The sequence below is a fragment of the Triticum urartu genome, chromosome 1 (genome assembly GCF_003073215.2).
Source record: "Triticum urartu cultivar G1812 chromosome 1, Tu2.1, whole genome shotgun sequence".
NCBI classification, from domain to species: domain Eukaryota; kingdom Viridiplantae; phylum Streptophyta; class Magnoliopsida; order Poales; family Poaceae; genus Triticum; species Triticum urartu.
The window spans coordinates 331,151,415-331,172,151 of NC_053022.1; positions in this window are offsets into that span (position 1 = coordinate 331,151,415).

Sequence of the window (20,737 nt, forward strand, 5' to 3'; positions counted from 1 at the left end):
AAAACTTTTGGATGGATTCAAACATATGACCTACAAAATAGCACAACAAACTGAGTCAATGTCAACTTTTCGAAACTTAGTATGGCACGAATTCGAAATAATTACCAGCATGTCTGGTCCTCGGTTCAAATCTTACAATGTACATCGAATTGAAACATCGATATTAAGTCTCGTACTATGTACATTCAAATGTTGTTTTAGCCCCCCCTCCCCCCGCACAAACGCTACATACTTCCTGCATCGGTCAATCTTCCTCTCCTAACCACCTTAGGAAGCTATCGGTTTCCAACACACGTTCATTCTTTCTCTCCATGTTTCGATCTCTAAGTCTCTCAACTACACAACCCCCTTTTCCACTCTATTACCAAATGTATTTACCTCACACACCCACCATTGCACCCCATGCCGAGCTCTCTCTCTCTCCCCCCCTCTCCCTCTCACCCTCTCGCGCTAAATACATGCATTGCCTATCTAGCCCCCCCCTCAACCTCTCGTGCGCACACACGCACGTTGTATATCTAGGTCACTCCCTCGAGACTGTCTCACTCTTTCTTCCGCACGGTGGGCCACACTCGCTCAATCTTGCTCTCTTTATCTGAGTCTCGTTTAACCTCGTTTTCTTTCACACACAAATGATATGTCTCCCTGTTTGGGCCTCGATCGACACACTCTATACTCTCTCTCACACAGATTGTCTATCTAGGTCTGTCCATCCAAGCCGCCGCCACTCTTTCGACCTCATGGTGGGCCACGCTCACTTAATTTCTCTCTCTCTCTCTCTCTCCGTATGTCTCGATTGACCTCGCTCATTCTCGGACAAAAATGATATATCACCATGTTTGAGCCCAATTCGACCTATTCACATTGTATACTCTCTCACGCACATCGTCTATCTAGGTCACTCTCTCCAACCCATCTCACTCTTTCGATCACACGGTGACCCTATGTGATCGGTTGACCTTGCTTCCTCCCACGCACAAAATATATCTACACATCTGTGACTGGATCATCTCTCAAGCTCTATCTTACAGCCCTCACCCTTGCCAAAAAGCTCAATCGGACAATATCTCTCCAGAGCATATATATTTGTTCAATGAATGTCGGATCACACTCACTTTGTCTCTCTAACTATATGTCTCTCGATTGACCTCGCTTTCTCACATCGTATCTTCCACGCATTGAAGCTACTACCTCTCCATCCCTCGCAAAGCCGGAGCTATTTACATTGCGAGGGGCACTCCAACCTTGGATTAATTTGTGTAGGCATTTATTCCGGTCGGTTTAGATTATATTTTCGTAGCAATCAGCCCACAACTACTCCAAACACTGTTGCAACCCACGCAACTCCCCTAGTTGATTTCCCTCTGGCTCGGTCATCGCTCTCTCGCACGTCCTTTCTCGCCTTCAATGTCGCACCATGGTATTATTGAGAAAAACAATGTTGTTCTCTTTAACTATTATAAATAAGCTACAAAACTACACACCAATAGTCCACTTGGAATGGAACAAATTTCGACCCACAAATTAAAGTGCTACAAACTACACACCGAGGGGCCCACATGTCATGAAACAAATTTGGACCCATATACAAATTAAAAAATAAAGGACGAGGATCGAACATGCGATTGGGCCTTCAAGCCGCACGTCAATAGGCAACATACGTAGAATAGCAATGTTTGTTGTACCCTCTTTGTTCACATAATGTTTTTATATTACCACAGCCTAATTAATGGATAACATGTAATATTATTTTTAGTACTATTCACCTTCATTTACTGGTGGGTTCCATGTGTGCTCTCTCTCTCTCTCTCTCTCTCTCTCTCCTCCCCTTCTGCGTTTAGACCCACGGGCAAACAGGAAGAACTCGCGGGCGATGTTGCCGTTGACCATATCTAGACGCGTTCACAAGTCACGGCACCAGTTTCACGTACTAGCAGCACTAGTCAGTGTGTACGTGCAATGCACGTTAACTTGGAAGTATATTAAGTGCATGCGGATATTAACTACTAGGATATTATTTGGGTGTTGTCATGTGATTAGCACTATTTTTGGCATGAAATTAACTGCACACTAACGTGTTGAGTGCTCAACATTGAAGCAGTCTAGGTCGTTGGATGACAAGGAATACATGTGGCTTGATGACGTTTTATATTCAATTTGATACGGCTCTAACAGAACATTCAATCGATCAAACCATACATTTCGTTCAGTCTGACTCCAACTTTAAATTATACGACGATCGATATAAAATAAACGGAAATGATAAACGTTCGGATTTTAAGCATGGCAATCTGAACGTTTTTCATGGCAAATTTAGATTACATGGCGGCGGCGGGGGCGTCTCGCGGTGGGAAGCGGCTCCTCTGCCCTCCTCTGTGTGTCGTCGGGCCACTGACCGATGGCGACGGCGGCGTCTTGCGCCGTTGTTGGCGTACTCCTGGACGTTAGCCTAGCTTCAAGGAAGGCCAAAATGTTCTGGACTTCGGAGCGAGTCAACTGGCGGGAGGAGGCGACTGGCGTTGGTGCAAGGAAGCGGTCGGCGGCGGCCATCCATGCCGCTGAGGGGGGCACTGGCACCCGCGTGGGGACAGGTGCTGTCAACGGCGCAGCGGGGACATTCGTGTGCACGGGCACCGGCACGGGCGTGCACGTCAGTGCACGCGTAGACGCATGCACTAGCAGGTGCACGGGCACCGGCACGGGCGCGCGCGTCAGTGCACGCGCAGGTGCACGGGCGTGCGTGAAAGTCGGCGGGGACCTCGTGGAACCCCATGGGATCAAGCTCGGCGACAATGTGCGGCTCCCAGCCCATCAATGCCACGGGGATGGGCGCTGGCGTAGTCGTGGCGATGGGAGCCGGAACGGGAGCGGGGACAGGCGTGGCGTCTTCCCGCAAGGCCAGTTCAAGCTCGTCCCAAAGCGCCTTATGTTCTTGAGACTCCGGCTGGGTGCCTTCCTCAGGAAACTGGAACACTAAGGGCAGACCATCGTGATGCGGCATGGCATACGTTTAGGCCAGGCTAGTTGGAGGTAGACGACAGGATAATCGGAGAGGAAGAGAGAGGATTGTAGCGATACCAGGTAGTACGGGGTTGATTTTAAACTGCGACGCTGGCAACATTAAAAGTGGGAGCAGTTGGGACGACGATGGGCGGTGGAGCCTGGTCAAAGGGCTCGCCTCCCGGTGAGCCTGCACAGCGGTCTGCTTGCACGCCTCCCTGACAGCCGGCACAGCGGTCTGCTCGCACGCCTCTCGTCGACTCACACGCTTGCTCGGATGACACCTGCCGATCAAACGACCTCCAAGCTCGTATCACCGTAGCATCCAAGCTGCGATAGCACCTTATGTTTTCTCGCGTGGGAGAGTATGAGGTTCTCCCGCACCGTAGATTCTATGGTGATACGAGTTCACTGAGATCTAACGGCCCATAGTAGGAGGTTTGAATGTTTTTGCAATATACGGCTGATAGAGTTTGGGAAATGCGCAGAAAGTACAAGTACTACGCATGTGCCATCTGATCACTGATCATACGACCTAGATGCTCATATCACCGTAGCGGGTAATTAAGCTACAAGGAGCACCTAATATGAGCACCGGGGAGCCATTGGATCGAAGATGCAGCGGCACACACGAGGCCTGGATGTTTTATTTGCAAAAAAACCTTTGGAGAGTTTGGAAATTGCGCATAATTACAAAGACTACTCCCAATCCATTGGATCTCACTTCCAATGGTGTAAAAACTCGTATCACCATAGTATCTAAGCTGCGGGGTGGATGTGATATTCTATGTCGCTGTCATCTTTGTTCGTAAGCTTGCAAAAAACGTGTAACTCGTGCCGTTACTTGTCTTACCGTGCAAAGTGTTCATTTAAAAAAACCATCCTACACTGAAATATCGGAACAACACACGGGGGTCCCACTTGTCATTAATCAAATTTGGACCTAAAACTAACAAATCTGAAAGACGAGATTCGAACTGGCAACCTGGACTACAAAGCGTAAGTCAATAGCTTGAAAAAATGAACGGTTGTTGGCTTTGTCCCATAAACTAGATTTTATACAGTAGTTGCGTTGAGTAGAGTAGAGGGAGTGCCTCGTCAACATGTGCATGACCGTTGTCTCACTTACCGGTGGGTCCCAGGTCTACGATCTCAATCTCTCTTCTCTCCATCGTCTAACCCTTGCACAGGCACACACGAAGAGCGGCGCTAGCTTGCCGTGGTGTTATTACAACTAAAAAAAATCTTGGAAAATAGAAGAATCGCCTAGAACAAGAGACGTTGTGGCTGGTCGAGACGGAGCTAACCACATCTATCCTCCGTGCCACGTTTGCATGATGAAACTGTGTGGCTAGTGGGGTGTTTTCGACCGACTGGCTGGGTCCCGAGGTCGAACCATAGGTACTACGCCTGATACAGTATATTTTTACACGCACATTTTTCCTCTGTGCTGAGACGTGGCACACCCTACCGTGCGGTTTCGGGGTCCTCCCGGGTGGTGCACGCATATATTCTTCCTGACGTGGGACACCCTACCGCGTGTTTTCTGGGTCCTCCTCAGTCGTAGCGCCGAAGCAAGTAAATGAGTCGTCAAATCACGAAAGAACACCTTTCCCGCCGAGTACATCAGTGAAGCACGGTGGCTAGCTAGTTGGGCTAGTTCGACCGATTAGCTAGGCCGCTGCCACATTTGTTTTTTCACCCCTTTTTTTATCTACTTGATGGCAGGTAAATTTAAATATCCACCGCGGCGTTGCTCTAGTGTTTGGGCGCGGCAGGATTTTTAATTTTTTGATTGACGGGAGCAGGCGCGGCAGGATTTTTAATTTTTTTGATTGACGGGAGCAGGCGCGGCAGAAATTAGTCACGATGACTCCGCCTGTAAAAACCCACTGCTCCCTGATGTGAGAAGTCGTCGACTGATGTTTTACCGTGGTGAAAACCAAAAGATTCCCCACTCCCTCCGCCTTCCCGTAGATGGCATTGCCTTTTAGCCGTTTCGCCCCCTTTGCTTCCTCTCGCCATTGCTTCTACCTGGTGCCATGGCGGCGCAGCAGATCACGGAGTCCGAGGTGAGGCGCCTGACACTGGCTCCCGTCGACCGGGAGCGGGCTCTGCAGGCGGTTGCACCCTCCATCACCAACGTCGTGCGCCTCGAGAAGCAGAGGGACTTCGGTGGTGTTTGGGCGCCCTCTGCATGGGCATGTCCATGTCTAGGTGCAACATGACCGTTGGATCAAACTCAGACGGTGCAGATCAGTCACTGTAGCACAAAGCGTGTGGGTGTGTTTGGTTGCATTCTCATATCAATATAGTTGTTTCCTCTTCGTGTATTTTTGTCAACCTACTAGTGTGGACTCATGCACCCTTCATGCACTCTGCCAAACACCCAAAAGTGGGTCGAGAAGGGAACTTTTGCTCCCATCCCGTGCACCCTTCATACACCCTGCCTAACACTATTCGTGCTTCATATGGTTCATTTTTCGTGGAGTACTGTACCACCGTACTCTCCGTGCGCTGTGGACCTAGTTCTGTTAACATTGATCTCACCGTTTATTATCGACCGGACAGTCGAAAAAGCGGTACTATGTTACATATAGGAGTAGTTGACATGTGCACAACATCATTTGTTATCGTCATATCTTACTACACTAGCAACAAGATTGTGTAGTACTGACGTATGAACCACTGCACATACCTAGTAGTAGGAGCACTGTGTATGTTCAAGTGGCTGCCGTGTTTCGTACTCCTCCATCGTAAGAGTGGAAATGCTTGCTATAATCATTTTTTCTTCAGAAAAACAGTGGACACGCTCTACCGTGCGGATCCTCCTCCAGCCATGCACTAAATTACTCACTTTCGCCGACGTGTGGGACAGCCAGCACCTGGGTCCACCAGCCATGCACTAAATAAGTGACGGTAGACTACCTAGATCGAACCACCGCAGTAATGCCCAATGAGCCATCAAATCACAAAACTCCCTCCTTTCCAGCAGTAAGTTGGATGGACGAAGCAACCATCATTTCACTCTTCTCTCTCAGCTTCCTCTCTTGAAGAAAACCCCAACTCGCTTCGCTTCTCCCTCATCTCATTCCTCCTTTCACTCTTCTCTCTCAGCTTCCTCTCTTCGATGGATGCTGGAGCACTGGCCGGCGTGATGTCTATGGCTCTGGCCAAAACCGTCGAGGCTCATGGTATGAAGAAGCGCAAGCACCCCACCGAGACTACTGCAGACAAGCTCAAAGCCATCGCCCTATCCAAGCCCCCCTCTCTGGGATCCCTCATTAAGTAAGTCCAGGTAATGTCTCTTGTTGATGATCTTTTTTCTCGATCTTGATCGTGTTTTTTCATCTAACATGCAGTACTAGTACTGGTAGTACAACTTTTTGGGTGATCTTGCATGTGATTTTAGTGTGCCAAATGACGGTTCTAAATTCCTCTTTTGACCAAAACATGCGAGAGGTTGACACTGATTTCTTATAGATTACTTTCAAGTACTCCCTCTGTCCCAAATTTCTTGTCTTAGATTTGTCTAGATACGGATGTATCTAATACTAAAATGTGACTTGATACATCCGTATCTAGACAAATCTAAGACAAGAATTGTGGCACAGAGGGAGTACTTTACGAACATCAATGCTACCTTTTAAGAGGGTATATTTGCCTCAGTAACTTGTGTTATGGATATTGCATGTAATCCCTCTACTCTCATGCCTTTGAAGACATGTTCTAGTGTCTTTGTTCACTCATTTCTGTGCGTATATGTAGTCATATATGGAGTATAATATCGAAAATCATCTTATATTTCTGAACGGAGGTAGTAATAAAATATGGTTTCTGTTTGAATTAGAACCAGGTCCACGGTGGAGATGAAGTTCTCAAAGTCATGTCGTGTGAACTGGAAGACCTGATGATGAGTTCTACTACTGAACTATCCAGCTGTTCTGTCCTTGTTGCCATGTGTCCTGAACTAGTGTTTTCCTGTAGCATTGTTGGCAGGCGTGTTCTCGAGGCTGTACTTGGCCACAACAATTTCCTGGCTGTGCCTTCGATTACGAAGGGTGTGGTTCTTGTAAAGCTACCCAACAAATCTGATGCGACCTGTCTTCATCATCATGTTTATGAGTGGAAAGACCACTCTGTTAGGTTCTCCAAGGTTGACAAGATGGTGATGGTGCATGTAGACATCTCACACGAAGTCCATGGCCTAGTCAGTTATGCGGGGTTCATCCTGTAGGTCGGTGGCAAGAAATAGCCTGCAGAGTTTAGTTAGTGCAACTTTGCTTGTCTGTAGTAAGTACTATTGTTCAGTACTTGATTTGTGTTTGTGAACCCTATATTGTTTATTAGTACTGCCTCTTTTGGTGTGTGGTCAGTCCTGAGAGTGGTCTATGTTAATGTCTGTCCACTCAATTCAGTCTGTATATTTTGAAGTATCCAGATCATATTTTTTGTGAGGACGGTTTATCAATTATGGTTACACTCCAATATCTGTATGCATTGCAGGGTTTATCGCACCCACCAGGATTTCCAGTCCCATGGATGTTCGGTCCATATGATTTTTCACGACCTTTGGAATGTCCTGCTTGTGGGAGTAGGCGGGGCCCTGCATGCCACGCGTAGTTGGACGATCAATCTTCTGTTTGGTACATCAACATAGTGATTTCCGGGTAAGGATTCACTCGTGTCACATCAAGTAAATCTTATTGATTTAATGTCATGTTTTCTTTCTTTTCCTGCAATTTTACGATGCAGGTTTTGCCATGTGACATTCATCACAGAATAAACCGTTTGGTTTGCTCTACGATGGCTATTTTTGCAGGTTTTACTTCTTATGTCGTGTCAGTAACGAAGGCACTGTCCATCACTTATATTACTGGAAAAAATTGGATCAGTCTGTTGTCTGAGTACAAGCTGAATCCCTATGATGAACTGCAGTTTGGTTTAACAAAAACGCCACAATTAGACCTTCTCGCGTTTAAAAGAAATGAAGAAAAAAACTAGATCACGATCACGGGTCCTAGTCAAGTTAGAAAGCTGATCATAGCAGACCAGACATGATCGCTGCTGTCTCGTACAGATCGAGCACCGGCAGTTGCTCTAGCACTGACAGTGGCAGCAGCTCAGTCTGATCCAGCTGAGGATTGGGCACCGACCGCGTCAGTGGATCAGTCTGATCTACCGGAGGATCAGGCATCGACACTAGCACCTGCTCCGACACCGGCACCAGCTCTACAAGGAGCACCATCTCCGGCAGCAGCGGCGGCTTTGGCACTTGCACCAACACTTGCACTTGCATTTGCTCTGGCCCGTGCAGTTGCGCCAGCAACAGACTGGGCTGCAGTTCGCACTTCATATACCAAAGTCCTTACAAAAACCGACATGTCCACCTTCTTGGTAAGCATTGGCCGCCCAAGTGCTTCGTTCTTTTTTCTTTCCATGTTGTTTCACATGATTCACTGTGTTGATCTAACTGTTTGGGTATGTCTTCTTGTTTGCAAACAGAGAATTCCTAGAGCAATGAGGGAGTCGTTCAACAATCCGGGCGACCGCGGCCAAGTTTCTCTTACCATGAGCAGCCTTGGTGTGAATGAACCTGCTCAATATACCGTAAGTACAAAGGATGGTTGCATGATGATTGATGCTAAAGGATGGTCAAGGTTCAAATCTAAATCATACCTTGTGGTAGGGGATGGTGTCAAAATTGAACTTTCTCGGCAAGGAGAGCTGGTCCAAATCAACTTTGAAATTCTTCAGGAGCAGCACGCAACTGTCGAACTGATCTATCCTTCGAGAGATTTTGATGTAATAATCTGGCATGGTGAAACTAGTGTCCTGTGTGTATAAGTAGTACGACAGTATTATTTATCACATGGTATATCGTTGATAGAATTGCAACTCTGATTGTTGGTTAGGAACTGTCGTTCGATTTCATTCCAACAGCTGCCGTGCTTTATTCAATTTTGTGTATTCGCCTTGTGACAGCATCTAAAACCAGCGCCGTACCAATCGCTTGCAATATGAATAGCGCAGAGGTAGAACACATGGGCCCCCAAACATGCAGGGTCGGCCTGCGGCCCAAAGTCCAGAACCGTGACCCATCTGAGTATTATATTCTCAGCTGAACCCCCATAATGCCCGTGCGTTGCAGATGGAGTATATTTCTTGGCAAGGTGAGCCTGTGATATAAAAGATTTGTATATTTCTTTATAGAGGGAGTATCTCTCTGTCAAAATATATATTTATGTGTAACTAGTTACTCCTTTCTTTCTACTTCCTTTCGCTGATATGTGGGGCAACCGGCAACGGTGTCCACGTGCCATATGCACAAATTAGAGTGCACAACTTCACGGTAGACACACCCCGATCGTAGCGCCGCAGTAATGCCCAATGAGCCGTCAAATCACCACCCCCCCTTTCCAGCTTTAGCAGTAAGCTGGACGGACGAAGCGGCAATATTTCACTGGGCCTGAATCCCCTTCTCCCTCGTCTGCTTGTTCAGAGAAAAACCCCTCTCGACGATTGCATAGGGTTTTCTCATGGAGAACCAGGTACGAATTCTTCATCCATCCCCGATAAATCCAAGTCCCTTGGTCGCAGGCAATACTAGGATGGCAGCCGCCGCCGTTGATGCATTTTTCTTCCTACTGAATCTAGTGTGTTTCAATTGCAGTGCCCAAAGTGCGAGTACCCTACAGGTTTCTGTGCCCTCGGCGAGACGCCACACTTGTTCCTTCTCATCCTAACACAGCATTTTGAAACGCGCACAGTATGTTCCTAGAATCCTCTTTTCTATCCGGGAGGGTGGGTTTTTTTTGAACATGCTGTGTTCTCATATTATTTTTCCTGCAGTATATTATTTGCTCTGCCAGAACACGTGTACTCAAGATGCTCGGCCTTGCCATAACTGAATACACTAGTTTAATGGTCACAGTGAAGACAAGCCATGGATATAAGTTCCGAGTTGGGTTCATGAACCAAGAAGATCGCTGCTTCTTTTATGGCCGAACTTGGATAAACTTTCTCAAGTGTTACAGACTGAAAGTTGGCGCACGAATGTTGATGGAAGTAGCAGAACCTAGTCTCATCTTCACTGCGATCTTCCACCCCGACGTCGTTCCAATTGTTCATCCATGTTAGTTTTGTATCTGGTTCTTGCTTGTTGCCTCGATTACTTCTTAATCCACCTATTCTGTCTAACTAATCACAATTTAACTTTAGAAGTAGCAACGAATCTCTCACGAAGATGCTACTTCTAACTAATATTTTCTTATAATTGGTGGCACATGTACGTTTTTTCAAAGTTAAGCAGTCTGCTCGTTTGTTACTCTATAATAACTCGGCTGTTACTAATGGCACTGAAGTTGACTGGATCGACATCCACAAGTTCCTACACTTTATTGATGGTCTTGAGGTCCTTGTGGGGCGTTTCAATGGTGGAAGGCCACGTGGGATATGTGTGCCACTGCTGCACTCGTTGAACAGGTCCAACTATGTCGAGAAACTTATGGTATGAGCTGTTTTCTGTTATATATGTTGTTCATAAACTATTGCTTATACAAAGTTTTACAGTTGTGATCTTCTTGAAACAGGAACTGCCGAGTTCTATTGTTCCTATATAGATGCCTGACCATGGTCGGGTCAGACTTGCGCTTGGTCACAACATGATGTTTATGTCGACCTACTCAATTCCCCTTGGAGGTGAAAAGATACTTATTCATGGGTGGTCTCAAATAATGAAGGCCCGTCCATCTTGGAAAATAGGACAGAAGATTATGTTCATGCTTTTCCATGGCTCTAAAGCGAATATCCTGTTTATTGACCACGTTGCGAGATCAAGCCGCTTTCAGAAGGTGGTGGATGCGCGGGGTGGTGCCTGGGCCTTGTCCTGGGGCTTGGCGGCCTCACCCTTGGTTAACTGTAGGCAAAGTAGCACTGTTCGAGGCATGCTTTGTACGGTTGAACCTGTATAAGTACTCATACTGCTTTCAGCTTTGCTTGTTAAGTGCCCCTGCTGGTTTCAGTTAAGGTTGTTAAGTACTCCTGCTGCTTTTACAGTTTGTCATGTTTCTTCAGTCCTGTCTTCCTCCAGCTGCCAAAACCAAACCAGCACTGGGGGGCCGCCTGCTTCCGCCTCCCACGGCTGGCCGCGCCTCAGCGCATGCATCGCCGCCCCACCGTCTCCTAAATCGTTAACGCCGACGTCCTCTGCGCGCTTTGGTGCGCTCGCCGCGGCACCGCCCTCTCGCGTTGTCAACATGGTCAACAAACAACAGGAATCAGCAGAAGTATGTGGACAGGATGACAGTAGGGGCCCACCATGTCAGCGTATGGAAAAATAAAATGCTTCCTCCTAGTGTTTTCCTGACATCTGGGACCCACGACATTATGAGCGTATATAGTCAATAGACAAGAGAACAGCACAAGATCGGTTGACACCTGGGACGTAGCTACTCGAGCAGTATTTTTTTGTTTGGTATTGTTGAGACGGAGCAGGGTTTGAACTGGGTTGTGGCCCATCCTAGCCCAGGCTTATATTTTATGTTCACCATGTGACCAGCCCAGCTATTTTTTCTTTGTGAAAATGAGCCCAGTTTATTTTTTCTGAAGAATACCCAATCCAGGCCTACTTATTTTTCTATGCCCTGATGGGCTACAACTCTTTCAAGACGCCTGCAAATCTTGAAAGTAATATGAAATGGGTTGTAAATATAGAAACAGATGACAAATTGGCAATTACTTTATAATTTTTGAATTTTTTCACATTTTCAGATTCCTATTTCACCAGGCATTAACCTAATTTAAATATATCTTTAAAGTACTTTAAATCTGGCTCGACATTTCGGTATTAAAAATAGTTTGGAACCCACAGAAATATGCAAAATTGGCCTTGGCCAACCAAAGAAACGACTGCAATAAATTGCATAAGAAGTTTCCATGAGCTATATATATAAATTATTAAAAAAAGAGGGAGTGGTCTGACTTGTGGGCCTGTTTAGTTGACGCGTATGCAAGATTTTTTAGTTATTATATACGTCAACAAACAATTCTAGCAGACGTAACCGTTGGATGTCAATCCAACGGCCGTCGTGTTTCTTCAATCTCTGATCTTCTTGCTCCAGCCGCCAAAGCAGCGCCGGCGGGACCGCCTACTCCCGCCTCCCGTGGTCGGCTGTGCTGCCGCGCAGGCCTCGGCGCCCCCTAGTACTCCCACCGCTGGCCAGGGCATCCCTCTACTCACCCACACCCCCTGTTATTCTGCGGCGACGGCAGCCTCACACCGCAGCCGAACCGGTGAACCCTCGTACTCCTCTCCGCACGGGCTTCCACTGCCCGTCTTCCCCGGCTCCGCGTCATCCCCTTCCTAGGCCTCGCTATCGTCCACCGCCGTGGTGCTCTCGGCGCAGCGTGGTCAATGTGGTCAATGACCGACTTCCATCGGAAGAGTACTGTACGTGGAGAGGCTGACAGCTGGGTCCACGACAGCCGCAAGGAAGTGCCTCCTTATTACACGGAAATAATTATTCCTCCACCTGACAGCAGGGACCCACCGGACGGGCCACCAGTATTTCGTGAAAAAAACGTTTCCCCCTGACTGCTGGGACCCATAGGACGGGCCACCGTATTTCACGAAAAAAACGGTCCCCCTGCTGTCAGCTCGGACCCATCGGAAGTGCCTCCTTATTACCCACAAAAAAATGAATACCCCCTTGTCTGTGTCAAAACCGGCGGATCTCGGGTAGGGGGTCCCGAACTGTGCGTCTAAGGCGGATGGTAACAGGAGGCAGGGAACAAGATGTTTTACCCAGGTTCGGGCCCTCTTGATGGAGGTAAAACCCTACGTCCTGCTTGATTTATTCTTGATGATATGAGTATTACAAGAGTTGATCTACCACGAGATCGGAGAGGCTAAACCCTAGAAGCTAGCCTATGGTATGATTGTTGTTGTCCTACGGACTAAAACCCTCCGGTTTATATAGACACCGGAGAGGGCTAGGGTTACACAAGGTCAGTTACAAAGGAGGAGATATCCATATGCGTACTGCCTAGCTTGCCTTCCACGCCAAGTAGAGTCCCATCCAGACACGAGACGAAGTCGTCAATCTTGTGTCTTCATAGTCCAAGAGTCCGGCCAATGGTTATAGTCCGGCTGTCCGGATACCCCCTAATCCAGGACTCCCTCAGTAGCCCCTGAACCAGGCTTCAATGACAACGAGTCTGGCGCGCAGATTGTCTTCGGCATTGCAAGGCTGGTTCCTCCTCCGAATACATCACGGAAGAATTTGTATACAAGGATAGTGTCCGACCCTGCAAAATAAGTTCCACATACCACCATAGAGAGAATAATATTTCCACAAATCTAATCTGCTGACACGTTTTCACAACATGACATTATGCCATGGCCCGGTAATTATTCGAACTGTTTCCTTTAAGTAGCCCCGCACACAACGCGAGGCAGTTTCTTGACACTTCTTGTCAAATCAGAGATCGTGTTCCCCTTATTACGGGATTCTCATCAATACGGGCGTGGGTAACCCAACTGCGCCATCGATTACGGCGCTTGGGGGATAAGCGAGTTTTACCAGGCTAGTGGGGGCGCATAGTTTCGGCCGCCCTTATAAAGGGACAAGGTTTAACCTTTTTTCTACCCACGCCTTCTTCCTCCTTGCTCATCCACTCTTGCGCACTCGAGCTCCAACGCCCAAGCCCACATCCTTCCCCTCAACCTTCTCCAATCATGTCCCGAGCGGGAGGCAAATGGATGGCTTCCTCCGTTACAAAGGGACACATCAAGAAGCTGCGCGGAGCCGGATACTTGGCCGCAAATATAGCGCATCGTCTGCCTGCTGCGGGGCATATCGTTCCTACCCCTGAACCTCATGAGAGGGTAGTTTTCCTCCACCACTTCCTCCGTGGACTGGGGTTTCCCCTCCATCCATTCGTCTGTGGTCTCATGTTCTACTACGGGCTGGACTTTCATGATCTGGCCCCGAACTTCGTCCTCAACATTTCGGCGTTCATCGTCGTGTGTGAGGCTTTCCTCCGCATCCAGACCCACTTCGGCCTGTGGTTAAATACCTTCAATATCAAGCCGAAGGTGGTGGGCGGCCAACAAGCAGAATGCGGCGGAGCCATGGTGGGCAAGATGTCCAACGTTATATGGCTTGAAGGCTCCTTCGTGGAGACCATAAAGGGGTGGCAATCGACGTGGTTCTACATCACCGAGCCGTGCGACACCAAATGGGTGGCTGCCCCCATGGTTCGATCTGGATTCCCCACACGGCTCACTTCCTGGAAAGAGAAGGGCTTGTTGTCGGGTTCATCGGTGGAGCTGGACGGACTCCAGAAATGTATCCTGAAGATGGAAAGCAAGAAGCTCAAGCTTGTCAACATAGTCTAGGTCATGCTCGTCCGCCGGATCCTCCCGTGCCAACAACGGGACTTCAACTTGTGGGAGTTCGACCCGGCCCAGCACCAGACTCTGAGCGAGCTCTTCAACACGACGCACAAGGACGTCTGGAAGGTGCTGTTCAAGGGCGCAGAGGTCCCTCCCTCTCTCACCGAGGACCGCAGGTTAAGTGCGAAGCGCCGAGCGCATTCGGTGAGTTCCATACATCTGGTAGGATATCTATTTCCCCTAGCTTAACCATGTGCGGGGTCTGAGCTCCATGCCTTTGACAGGACTGGGTGGAGACGTCGGGGCAGATTAACTGTCCGTCCCCTTTGCCCGAAGACACTGCGGACGCTCTCCTGACGGAGATGCTGACTCCGGCTCCTTACAAGGTGCCGGAGAAGAGCAAGAAGGCCAAGGGAACCCGAAAGAGCTCCTAGCGCCAGGTGTTATCGGACCCATTGTCCGATAACTCCACGATGCACTCCTCCCCCGAAGACGAGGAGGAAGATGAAGATGTTCCCCCTCCAGTCGGGGGAGACAAGAAAAGGAAGGCCGCCCCTACTGGGGGGCTGAAGGGTCCAAGAAGGGAAGGACTCTCCTTCCGGATTACTCCACACCGCCGCCGAAGGCGAAGACGAGTGGCTGCTCAGGGCCAAGCCCCTGGCGAAGTCGTAAGTATTCGGATACCAGAGTAACTCATAGCATTCCTTTGTCGCACTGATTCTCTTAACGCCGAATTATGATTGTGCAGACCGCCCCAAACCCGTATCGATGTATCCTCGTCGGACGGCTCCCTGGGCTCGTCGGATATGGATAGCAATCCACTTCCGACCGTCACCTCCCGTTGCCCTACGGACAACGCCGAGGTGTTGTCTCAAGAGGCACTGGGTCGAGGGGAGACAGTCCCAGAGGCGCCTCAAAGCGACCATCTGGACTCTGGGAGCAGGGGGAGCAAAGCCCCCGAGGGCTCCGAGTTCGGCCCTCAGCCGAACATCACGCTGGAACCTCCAGTGGTTCCGGACTCGGGCAGGCGGCCTCCTTCCAAGAGGGGCGAGACGCCTGTGCCGGTGTCCTCTGCCCATCCAGAGGCACCGGACAATCTGCTGGGAGCGCTTCGCAGCGCTTCCATTGACGAAGAGCACCGCACTATTATGAGTGCGGTGGTCTAGAAGGTTCAGTCCGCCAAGAGTGGACTGACTAAAGCCTGTGCTAGCCTTCTAACAGGCTTTGAGTTAAGTTTTTGAAATATAGGAGAAATATTACCGCATAGACAGTAGCCCATGATGCTCTGTTCGGTGTTCACAAAGAAAAGCCGAGCAGAGGATCAAACAATATCGCAGGAGTCTAATATAATTATGTCTATATGCGTATGCAGGCTTCGCTGCTGGCCTCTGCCGCACTGACTGCGGAGGTCACCGCACTGAAGCAGGACCTTAAAGGGTCCAAGGAAGAGCTCAGCCTTGCCAAGAGGCAGCTCAAGGAGAACAAAGGTAAGTAGTACCTAGTCTATGGATCTATATAAAAGGAAAGCGATTGCAAAATGACAGGATTATCGTAAATTTGCCAGGGGCCACGACCGAGGTGGCGACCCTGAAGCAAGCGCTATTTGAGGCCGAAAACAAAGCGGCCAAGGAGCGCACCGAGCGGGAGAGGCATGAGGCACGGGTGGGCGAGGTGCAGCAAGAGCTCCACGCTCTTGTGACGAAGCACGAGGCGCTGGAGCTTGACTTGAAGACGCGCCAGTCCGAGCTTGCCACGGCCCTTGAGAGTGCAAAGAGTGCCAAGGCCAAAGCCCAAAAGGCCCTCCAGGAGATTGATGCAATGAAGAAGATAGCGGCGGGTAAGGCATTCTATATGCAAAGTAAGCATGTGAAAGTAAACTACTTGTTACTTACCCGAATCCGGAGCTCTCCAGGAGCATTCACAGATTTGCCCCGCAGCGTGTTGGATGCCGCAAAATTTTACTGGGCAGAGGAGGGAAGCTCTACGGAGAAGTTGTTCTGGGCCCAGTATACTGGGACCGAACACCCAGTACCTATGAGCGACCAGCTAAAGCAGTTGGTCGAGCTACACAAGGTGGCCGAACAGGCCATGAAAGGCTTGATAGTCCGGATGTGGCCTGGCGACGCCCTTCCCAATAGCTACTTCGGCTTGGTGAGGCGGCTTGTGGATGCCTGCCCATGGCTGGAAGTTATCAAGCGGTCCGTTTGCATCGAAGGTGCACGCCGGGCTTTCGCCCGTGTGAAGGTACAATGGGCCAAGCTGGACGCCCTGAAGCTGATCAAGGAAGGGCCGCCGGAGGGCAAGGAGCATCACCACCCCGAGATGTACTATGAGGGTGTCCTGAAGGGTGCCCGTCTCGTAGCGGACGAGTGTACGAAAGATATAATATTTGAGTGAACTCGCTCGTGTAATCCTGTATTCATGAAAACTTGTTCATATGCGCTATGCAACGCTTGTTTGAATTTAAAATATTAACTTCTGTTCGGCTGTTTATCAAATCTGAGAGATGGCTAGTCGTCGGTTTCTACCCCCATGCCATGAGTGCTGGGGTGTTCGGGATAAACATGAGCACTCTTGTTCCCATTTTTGGGTCCTTCAAGGGAGGTGCTCAGCACAATGAATAAGGCAATCGGACTATAATGTGTTATCACTCTCACTTAGCCATAGAATTCTATAATTTTAAATTTTGGCGAAGCCCCTAGTATTCGGAAGGCCGAATCTGGGGCGCGATACACGCCTTAAGTCGGACAGGGCCGACTCCTCACTCTAAGCAGCATAAGTCTTTAAGGACTCGAAAACCTCTCGAACAGCGACCAGTCTCTCGCCTTATCATGACAGTCAGTTTTAGCTTTCTCTACTGAAGTGCTTAGCCCAGTAGAACCAGGGCACAATTGCAGTAGTTCTCCCATTGCTACCTTAGCCGATATAGCGGAACGTAAGGTACCAAAACATGGGAGCCGGGAAAACCCAACTATTGACCCAAGACATGATTCGGAGCTGATGCATATAATGCTATAAGTTCGGGGTGCCGCATTGTCGAAAGTGTTCGGACTTCTCACGCCGTATTGTGGGGTATGCTTAAGCCCCTAGCGTATTGGCCGTACCAGAGTGTACGGGTGCTGGATGTCACGAATGAACACACACACACAAACACACACACACACACACACATATATATATATAAAGAAGAATGCAATAAAAGCCTTAATGCAATGCATTGTTTATTAAAAAACGTGCGTTAGAGCAGAATGATACAGGTAGTGCGATAAGCAAAAAATAGGGTTGTGTCCCCTCCAAGGGCAAGCTGAGGAATAATATTAAAGCAAGTATTTCACTCGTTATCGTAATCCACCTAGGAGTTCCGTGGTGTGATGTAGCTTTCTGCCTCCTTGGTTGCTGCATCATGTGTTCGGCAATCATGCTACCGGACAGGGTTTCCAGAGATTAATGTCCTGAAAGAGAGAAAAATAACAAAGCGGGAAGCCCCTAGTGCGGTTTAAGCCGCGTCTTGGGACGTGCCGTAGTCGTGCCCCCTTCCCCGCCTGTGCCCATGGTATTTTTAATGTCGTAATTATGTATGCGCGGCACGAGTTTCGCCGCTAGGCTGGGATTGGGGTGGCTGCCGTATTGCTACGTGAGCGCAGATTGCGCCAGGCGGTCTATTTGTCGACAGCCCCCAGCGCGCTTGAAGGTGTTCGGGCTGTGAAGCGCCGAACTAGTTGATTGCCTTGAGAGGCTGCTTTGCGTTTCTGCTGCGAAGGCTGTGTTGTGCTCCTCTGTTCCGAGGGAGCCCTCTATGTTTCCATTGACTATGATAACTCCGCAAGGTCCTAGCATCTTGAGCTTGAGGTATGCATAATGCGGTACCGCATTGAATCTAGAAAATGCGGTTCGCCCGAGCAGCGCGTGATAACCACTGCGAAACGGGACTATATCGAAGATTAACTCTTCGCTTCGGAAGTTATCCGGGGATCCGAAGACCACTTCTAGTGTAATTGAGCCTGTGCAATGGGCCTCTACACCTGGAATGACGCCCTTAAAGGTCGTTTTTGTGGGTTTGATCCTTGAGGGGTCTATACCCATTTTGTGCACTGTGTCCTGATAAAGCAGGTTCAGGCTGCTGCCGCCGTCCATAAGGACTCGAGTGAGGTGAAATCCATCGATGATTGGGTCTAGGACCAGTGCGGCGAATCCGCCATGACGGATACTAGTGGGGTGGTCCCTGCAATCAAAGGTGATCGGACAGGAAGACCAGGGTTTGAACTTTGGGGCGACTGGCTCCAACGCATATATGTCCCTGAGCGCACGCTTCCGCTCCCTCTTGGGGATGTGGGTTGCGTATATCATGTTCACCGTCCGCACTTGCGGGGGAAACCTCTTCTGTCCCCCAGTGTGCGGCTGCTGGGGCTCCTCCTCGTCATCGCTATGCAGCCCTTTGTCCTTGTTTTCGGCAATTAACTTGCCGGCCTGCTTGAACACCCAACAATCCCTGTTGGTGTGATTGGCTGGCTTGTCTGGGGTGCCGTGTATTTGACATGAGCGATTGAGTATATGGTCCAAGCTGGACGGACCCAGCATACTTTGTTTGAATGGATTTTTCCGCTGACCTAGTTTAGAGCCTTTGAATCCGGCATTGACTGTCGTATCCTCAGTATTTTCACTGTTAATGCGGCGCTTATGCTTGTTGCGACGTGACCTGCTATTGCCATCCTTGGTATCTGAGGTACCATGGTTCTTTGATATGTTATTATTGCGAGCCAGCCAGCTGTCTTCTCCCGCACAAAAGCGGGTCATGAGTGTCGTGAGAGCTGCCATAGATTTCGGCTTTTCCTGACCAAGGTGCCGGGCTAGCCACTCGTCTCGGATGTTGTGCTTGAAAGCCGCTAAGGCCTCCGCATCCGGATAGTCGACGATTTGATTTTTCTTTTTAAGGAACCGAGTCCAGAATTGCCTGACCGATTCTTCTGGCTGCTGAATTATGTGGCTCAAATCATCGGCGTCTGGTGGTCGCACATAAGTGCCCTGAAAGTTGTCGAGGAATGCGGCTTCCAGATCTTCCCAACAGCTAATGGAGTCCGCTGGCAAGCTGTTAAGCCAATGCCGCGCTGGTCCTTTGAGCTTTAGTGGGAGGTATTTGATGGCATGTAAGTCATCACCGCGGGCCATGTGGATATGGAGGAGGAAGTCCTCAATCCATACTGCGGGATCTGTTGTGCCATCGTATGATTCAATATTTACAAGTTTGAAACCTTCTCGGAATTGATGTTCCATTACTTCGTTTGTGAAGCATAAGGGGTGTGCGGCGCCTCTGTATTGGGCTATATCATGATGCAGCTCGAATGGGTCTTGCCCGCTGTGTTTGGCCCGGCCGGATTTGCTTTTACTGTATCCGGCGTGACGTTTGTCATCTCGCAGAGTGGTGTGCCCTTGTGATCCGTAGATCGATCTTGAATGCTTTTCCTTATCCTCCAATATGTCTCGTAGGTCTGGCGTATCTCCCCATGCCTTTTTATTTGAATGGCGTTGGCGTGGAGGCTGAGGTTTTGGCTGGGATGCCTCTCTATCGCAGCCACGAGGTGGCCGATCAGCCGTATCATACGCTTCTTCCTCCAGTCAGGGTAGTAACCTGCGCCTTGGGTAACTCTTGGAGGGGCGCTCGAGTTTATATTCCTTCGCCGCGAGGACTTCAGTCCATTTTTCAGCTAGCAGATCTTGATCAGCTTGAAGCTGCTGCTGCTTTTTCTTCAGGCTATTTTCCATGCCCATAAGCCAGCGCTTGAAGCGCTCTTGTTCGACGGGATCCTCTGGGATGGCGAATTCATCGTCGCCGAGGCTTGCCTCGTCTTCGGAGGGGGGATGTAATTGTCACCCTCCTCCTCTCCGTCTGCCGCTCTCTCAAGAGAGCTGGCTCCTCCATCCTCCTGCTCTAAATCTTGCTGGAGCGGTTTGTTGTTTTCTTTGGCACTATCCGGAGTGTTATTATCTCATGTGCCGGTATCACCACTTTTGCTTTGGCAGGACTTAGAGCGGCGCCACTGACGTCGACGTTTGGGTTGCTTCTTGGAGGGGTCATCCTCCGCTATCCCGTCGCCATTGCCTTCTTTGGGTGTATCCACCATGTATATGTCATATGACGAGGTGGCTTTCTAGTGCCCTATAGTTGCTGGTTCATGTTCGTCTCCGACATCGTCGTCCATACCATCGATGTCTTCGGAGTCAAAGTCGAGCATGTCGGTTAAATCATCGATAGTGGCTATGAAGTGGGTGGTGGGTGGGCGTCGAATTTCTTCGTCGTCCGCATCCCAATCCTGTTGGCCATAATCCGGCCAGGGCTCTCCT